This window comes from Empidonax traillii, unplaced genomic scaffold (genome assembly GCF_003031625.1).
Source record: "Empidonax traillii isolate 1590-97213 ecotype Southwest subspecies unplaced genomic scaffold, ASM303162v1 scaffold165:size1224784, whole genome shotgun sequence".
NCBI lineage: Eukaryota > Metazoa > Chordata > Aves > Passeriformes > Tyrannidae > Empidonax > Empidonax traillii.
In genome coordinates, this window is record NW_020955358.1 from 767,221 (window position 1) to 773,660 (window position 6,440).

Here is a 6,440-nt window from a genome sequence, read left to right on the forward strand (position 1 = left end):
AAAAAAAAAAAAAAAAACACCTGCAATCTACAGCTATAAATTTAAACTTACCATCGGGGAATGAGTAACTTTTTGTTTGAACCTACCTAAGAGAAAGGTTACAGTTTCTGTGCTGTGAAGTGGTAATACACTTCACAAAACCTGTACCAAGCCCTGAAACAGAAGTAAAACTATGAAAACCATGAAAACCAAAAATCCTTCCTCCTATTAGACACTTCAATAATTCAACAGCTACTGGTGAATAAGTTTAGGTAAGTACTCACCAGCTTTATTGAATAAACATGTTTTAGTCTAGAAACAGCTGTGAAAAGTTCAGCAAATTTTATCGTCTGCAGTGTTCTGCTACCTCTGGGATTTCCACTTTTCTAAGGAACATCTCTTTTTCTGGATAGCACGTTGAGCCTGTTAATTTACAGATACTCATGCAGTATAGTATCAGCTCAGTCTTTCTAGCTCCTTCAGTAACAGCAAGCAAACTCACAGAAGCTTTGCCTCAGATTTCACAGGCATGTGTGCGCCTCTCTCTCAGTACCCAGGTTGACGTGCCAATATGTAGGATTAAACTTTTTCCAAGGTTGAATAAGCCACCATCTGTCTATCTTGTGTGGTGCTGTGCGCCATCCGGGAGACTTGTCCCTTAGAGCATGTTTCTACCATATGTCACTCCTGAGTGATCAGTTATGCCAAGACATTTGGGAAAAAATGACTAAGTCGAGCTGGAAAACCCTCTCCGAATTCCAGAGGAGGTTTGCCAAGCCTGTATTTGCAAATAACGTCGCATCCACCCGTTTTTGCATATATTGAATGTAACAATAAATAACTTTTGCCCAAAGGGACATACATGATGTACCTGCCCTCCACTGTCCAGAACTCACGTACTTATCTTAATAAGGCAAGAGATTCATGTATGATGCATATTCAGGAAAAATATAGGAATTTTTACAGCAACTTTTATGATTGCTAACTTAAGAAAGGAAAAAAAACAGATGTAAAGAATATATTCCAAGAAAGACTCTACTTGTTATTTTAAAGCCACAACAAATTAGTAATTTTTTTCAAAATACTCGCCTAAAATTACCTCAGGCAACCAAATGCAGGACTTTTTCCTAATAATAACCATCTAAAGTGCTCACCTGCATGCAAAGTGATCAACCTAAACTAAATGTTAAACTGCTGATGTAGTTCATGCAATTAGAATTTGTCTAATAAAGAATATGACTCCATCCTATTTTAGATTTAAAGGACCATTTTATGTTCCAATTCCTCAATTATTAAATTAAAACTCAAGCCAGCTTCATTCTTATGGCCAGCTCAAGGCTGTTCATTTACATAACTGACTTTCAAGGGCACTTGGTTATGCAGCAATTAATACCAGAAAAAATCTACCAGATCTGCTACCTAATGTTAAGGAAGACATCCTTGAGAACATTAAAAGAAGAGAGAAATTACTAAGTCGTGATCACAGCCTACATAAGTTTAACATTGAAAGAAAATCTATCCTAAGGGCAACAGAAGTATTAAATATCAGAAGACAAATTTGTTTGTGTTTAGTGACAAAGTAAGATGAGGAGTGGTACTAAAGTCCAAGAGGGAACATAGTCCTTTGTGCTTTACCTTCAGAATTTGGACAGCCATTGAAAAAAGAGGAAGACAATTCACTACGGAGATTTGTAGAACAAAACACAACAAAAAGTAGAAAAGTTCATGTTAGACCAAAAAAAAAAAAAAAAAAAAAAAAAAAAAAAAAAAAAAAAAAAAAAAAAAAAAAAAAAAGGTGATTATAAGAGGAAAATTAGGTAAATTATCACATCAGAATGGAATATGATTTATTTTTTGATGTATCTAATTTAAACCAACTCCCTATGCACAAAGAATGAAACTTGCAACACGAGGATGTTTCAGTCAGGCAACTAGTAACAAACTGATCTGTGAAGGAAAGCAAGCCTCATACTGCAACTTGGACTTGCTGAATGGAAAGAGAGGGGAAAACAAATATAGAACAGTTAGGTAAATTTGGACTACTTGTCTACGTAATACCTAATGATTTTGAAGCCAACATATTTTTTTAAAGGCTCAGCTCCTTCCTGTCCCACTCTGACAGCCTGAGGCATTCACAATGCTCAGCCAAGACAGACTGGAGACACTGGTTCTACAGCACCAATGTTCTGCTAACCCTTCTTATCCCAAAGAGAAAGCTCTAGGCTAACGTGCACCTGCTCTAACGTTCTCCTTGCATCTGTTTACAGGTCCAAATAATGTTCCCTTTAGGATGAAATATGATTTAGGTATATGACTCACTAACTCAGAGAGTTGCAAATGGGGACAAGAGAGGAGAAGGCAAATTCTTATTCTGGGTAAGAATTAAGAATTTGCGCTGTGAAGCTGGTCAACAGCTTCCTCACAAAAGGAGCAGCTAGGTAGCTTCTGCACTGTTACCCCTTGCCAGAACTACAGTAGAAACAAATGCCTGTTGTTCACCTACAACAGGCATCATGAAGATACACACACATCTATAAGGAAAAACTATGTGGTAACATAAAGGGAGAAAACATTAAAACATAGAGAAGCATGAAATTTTTTCTTTCCCTGTATGTTCAGTTTGAGGAGGGCTCAGGATCTGTCCCCCGTTTGTCCCGCACTAGTGCAGACATACAAACAGTAATCCTATCAATCTTCAGAGATACGATATTTTTTAATTTGGTTTAATCACTGGGAGTTCCTTGGAAATTCCTGGCACACACACGCTGTGTGTTCTTTTGTGTTGCACTTCAAACACATACTAAGCCTCAACACCCTGTCATTCTCACAAACTTTTTAGGGAACTCTCCATGCTCCTGGAATTCATAAGCTCAGGATTCCAACAATCACATGGAAACCCATTTCTCTAAGAAAAACTTCACTCTGTGACACAGTATTTCTGTTTTATAAACGCAAAACTTAACTGAAACATCTGCTGATAAATATAAGACTAGAACACGTCAAAGCCAGCAACACTGAAATGTATTTCCACAGAAAACCTCATGAAGCAGGGATGACTTCAGAGACAGTGTTTACAGACAAGAAGGGCTCTTCAAGCACAAGGCCAAACCAGAAGACTTGTTATGTTCTCTGAGCCATCCATCTACAGGGTATTTCATGTTTTCCCACAATCATTCATCACAGTTCATTCCCCAGTGGAGATTCTGGGCCCTACTTTGCAAGAGTATTTTTTTCAATGGCCAAGACGTAAGGGAGAAAATACACGTTGGTGGGAAGCTATCGAATGTCACTGAAAACTGCAAAGATGATGGTCCTCTAATTAAAAGTGCACTCTGAAAGCACTGTGGTACTGCAACATTAAAAGTTTGTTTTGTAAAAATCCTAATGCAACATTAAAACAAAGCACAGTGTCTTCTCTTATGAATAGTCAGTATTCACAAACCAACTAAAGCAATCTCTACATGCAATGTAAAAGTAACTTGGAGTTACCTTTGCTAGGGGCACAAAAAGAGGGATTGTCAGGGGGAGGGTGGGGGTAAGGCTCGCTTTTTCCAAGCACAGAGATAAAGCAGTTTTCCTCACGTAGCTTTCCTCTTCTTTACTTTTCCCCTCCTCCACACAAAACCCAAGAAAAGCTGCCATTGCTTTAGGTCAAAGGAAAAACAGGCCCAGCTGCCGTAAGCCAAACAACGTACAGGTTTGCTATCTCCCCTGCTGTTTTGGCTCGAGCTCTTCAGACTGGAAAATTCAGAAGCACGATCTCCCAAGCTCTATAAATGCCAGAACCATCTAAGAGGAAAATAGGACAAGGCCACCCCCAGGCAAGTTTGTACTAAAATCTGCTGGCTGCAAGGCAAAAATACAGTAAACATCGCATAGGGACAGACTGCTCCTTGGAAAATATTCCACAAGAACAATACAGCTTCCAAAGAAAGGCTGCGCTAAAGGGACTTCTGGAGGGAAAAAAAATGCAATGTTTTAAAATCCTTGCGAGGAGTTAGCAAGCTAATGGCACACTCAACAACAAATTGTTTGACAGGCAATATGCTTTTGACATTAATCCAAAGAAGAAATGTAAAAGCAACATTGAATGTTCTCTACAAAGTGGTAACAAATTTGGTATCCTAGAATAGTTCTGCAGTTCACTAAGGAAATTTTGCTTTTGTCTTGACAATTGATTACATGGAATAAAACAAGTAAAAATAAGCAATTAAATCATCAATATCACCATCTTATCCTTTCAGGAAGAACAATTTAAGTTAAATTTTTACAGTCCTTGAGAGCTGAACTTTGCAACTGATTACTGTACGTTTTAACGTGCTCTATACTGACTCAACCTTGAAAAACAAGCCAAAAACAGAAGTTGAAACATCCTTTTTCCTGTGTAGCTCCAATTTGCAGTAGCAAGAAGCTAAACAACATGCTCTCCACCAGATGGCTGAAATAAAAAGAACACTCCTTCTGATTAATTAGGAAACAAATGAATCTGCTGTTAGCACAACAAGTTACCATCAGGAAACCTGGGTTCCCATTAAACTTTGATATTTGTTCTTTCTCTGCAACTGTGTTCAAGACCATCCTCAGATTTGTCTCTCATTTCAGAAGCAAAACATTACACACCAGTCCATCACACCAACCACTGCACAACCTAAAAGAGTATTGGTCCTTTTCACAAACAAACTACACTACTGACTTCCTAAAAGAGGAAGTGTCCATCAGAATAGAAACAAACGAGGGTCACCTAGTGCCGTGAGGAGAGTCAGTAGGTAAAACCACACATTCCCTGTCAGGATTCAGTGAGCAATGGAGGCTTATGCATGCACACCTCAGTTCTCCAGCTGGTCCAGGAAATGGAAATCCCCAGACCAGCTATAGTACAGGGAGCAAAGATGTGACAGCCAAAGCAACAGGGGCCAGCCCGTGGTTCCCTAATGAGGAACATCATCTCAAGTGAAGGTTCAGAATCCAGTGCAGGCACTGGGGATGGAAGAGGATGAAGGCATAAAACACACAGAACTTACACAAAAGACATGCAAGTGCTTGCACTTCGAACATGAATATAATGTATGCTGCTACTGAGTGACTCTGGTAAGAAGGAAACTGAGCTTACCCGACCCAGTAAGGTGCAGATAAAAGCTCTTGGTGTTGTCATTATTCCTCTGCTTTCAATGGAATTCCTGCTGTTTCAGGAAGGTGCAGTGTGAGCTCCAAAATTAGGAAAGGCATATGCAAGAAAACCATGCCCTGTTGCTAAGATGACAATACTGAGGCAGAGAACCCCTCGCTTTCTTTGCATGAACAACTGCTTTTTTGCAGCAAACCTGGGACTCCATACTGTCAGAAAGTGGACTCATGTAAAATTTCAGCAAACACAATAGTCTTTGGCACAGTGTTTTAAGAAGACCCACCTCTCTTATGTTTGCTTATATTCTACTTGATGCCTCCTCTAAGACTCGTGTTCAAAAGAGACAATGAACAACAGAACCCGTGAAGGTTCTCTCCACCACTCACAATACTGCTGACCTCAAGAATACCCTCCAATATCTCTTCCTCACAGGATAAAGAATCCCTGTTTCCCATGTACATAAGCCTTTCTGTATCTCTTAAAACTGATGCTTTTTCCAATTTTTTCTCATGCTACAGTATTGTTTTTGAGCTGAGGGGACCTGGACTGCGCATGATACAAGATGATGGTGAGCCACGAACTTACACAGTGGCAACAAGGATGCCACCTCTTTTATTCTCTATTCCTTTATTAATATTTCATAGCACTGGATTTGCTTTTCTGATCTGTGTAGAGTAGTGAGCTCCTGTTTTACACTGCTGTTTATCATAACCTGGTAACTGACTCACTCATGGTAACAGTTAGCTCAAAGCTCATTGTTTTTTAGCAGAATCACAGGGGGTTTTTTCCCCATATAGACCACTTGCCATTTATCTGCACTGAATTTTAGCTGCCCTTCCACCACTCAGTCACACAACCATGTCAGGCACTACTCCAATTCTTCAGGGTTCACTTCAACCTTACTACCATGAGCAGGTGACTATCATTAGCACCCTTTCTCACGTCATCATGGAGCCCCTTTTCAGTATACTTTTTATACGATCACCCAGTCCAACTACTCTGGTGACTGTCAAAAGGGACCACTCATTTTTCCCCTATTCTCCCCATCTTTTACCCATATATTAGCCCATGACATGACCCTCCTTCTTCGTGCACAGCTGCTTGGTTTTTTTCTGGTACAGAATGTTGTCAAATACCTCTGAAGGACATCCAGATCTTTCCTATTCACCTGCACATTCAGCCTCTCAAACAGTTTCAGTTACTTTGAAAGGTGGCATTTCCCTTTGTAAAAGAAAAGTTGACTCTTCCCGCAGAGCTTGTATTTGTTCTGGTAACACATTTGTAAAAACTGCATTCTCAAGTAGATATTATCCTTGTAATACATAAATTCTGCATC

At 39.5% G+C, this 6,440-nt stretch overlaps 1 protein-coding gene across 1 annotated transcript in view; it reads right to left on the bottom strand.

The window, feature by feature from the left end:
* LDLRAD4 (low density lipoprotein receptor class A domain containing 4) overlaps positions 1 to 6,440 on the bottom strand; it is a 276,972-nt gene that overhangs the window by 232,760 nt on the left and 37,772 nt on the right. The gene's annotated exons all lie outside the window — the stretch shown is intronic.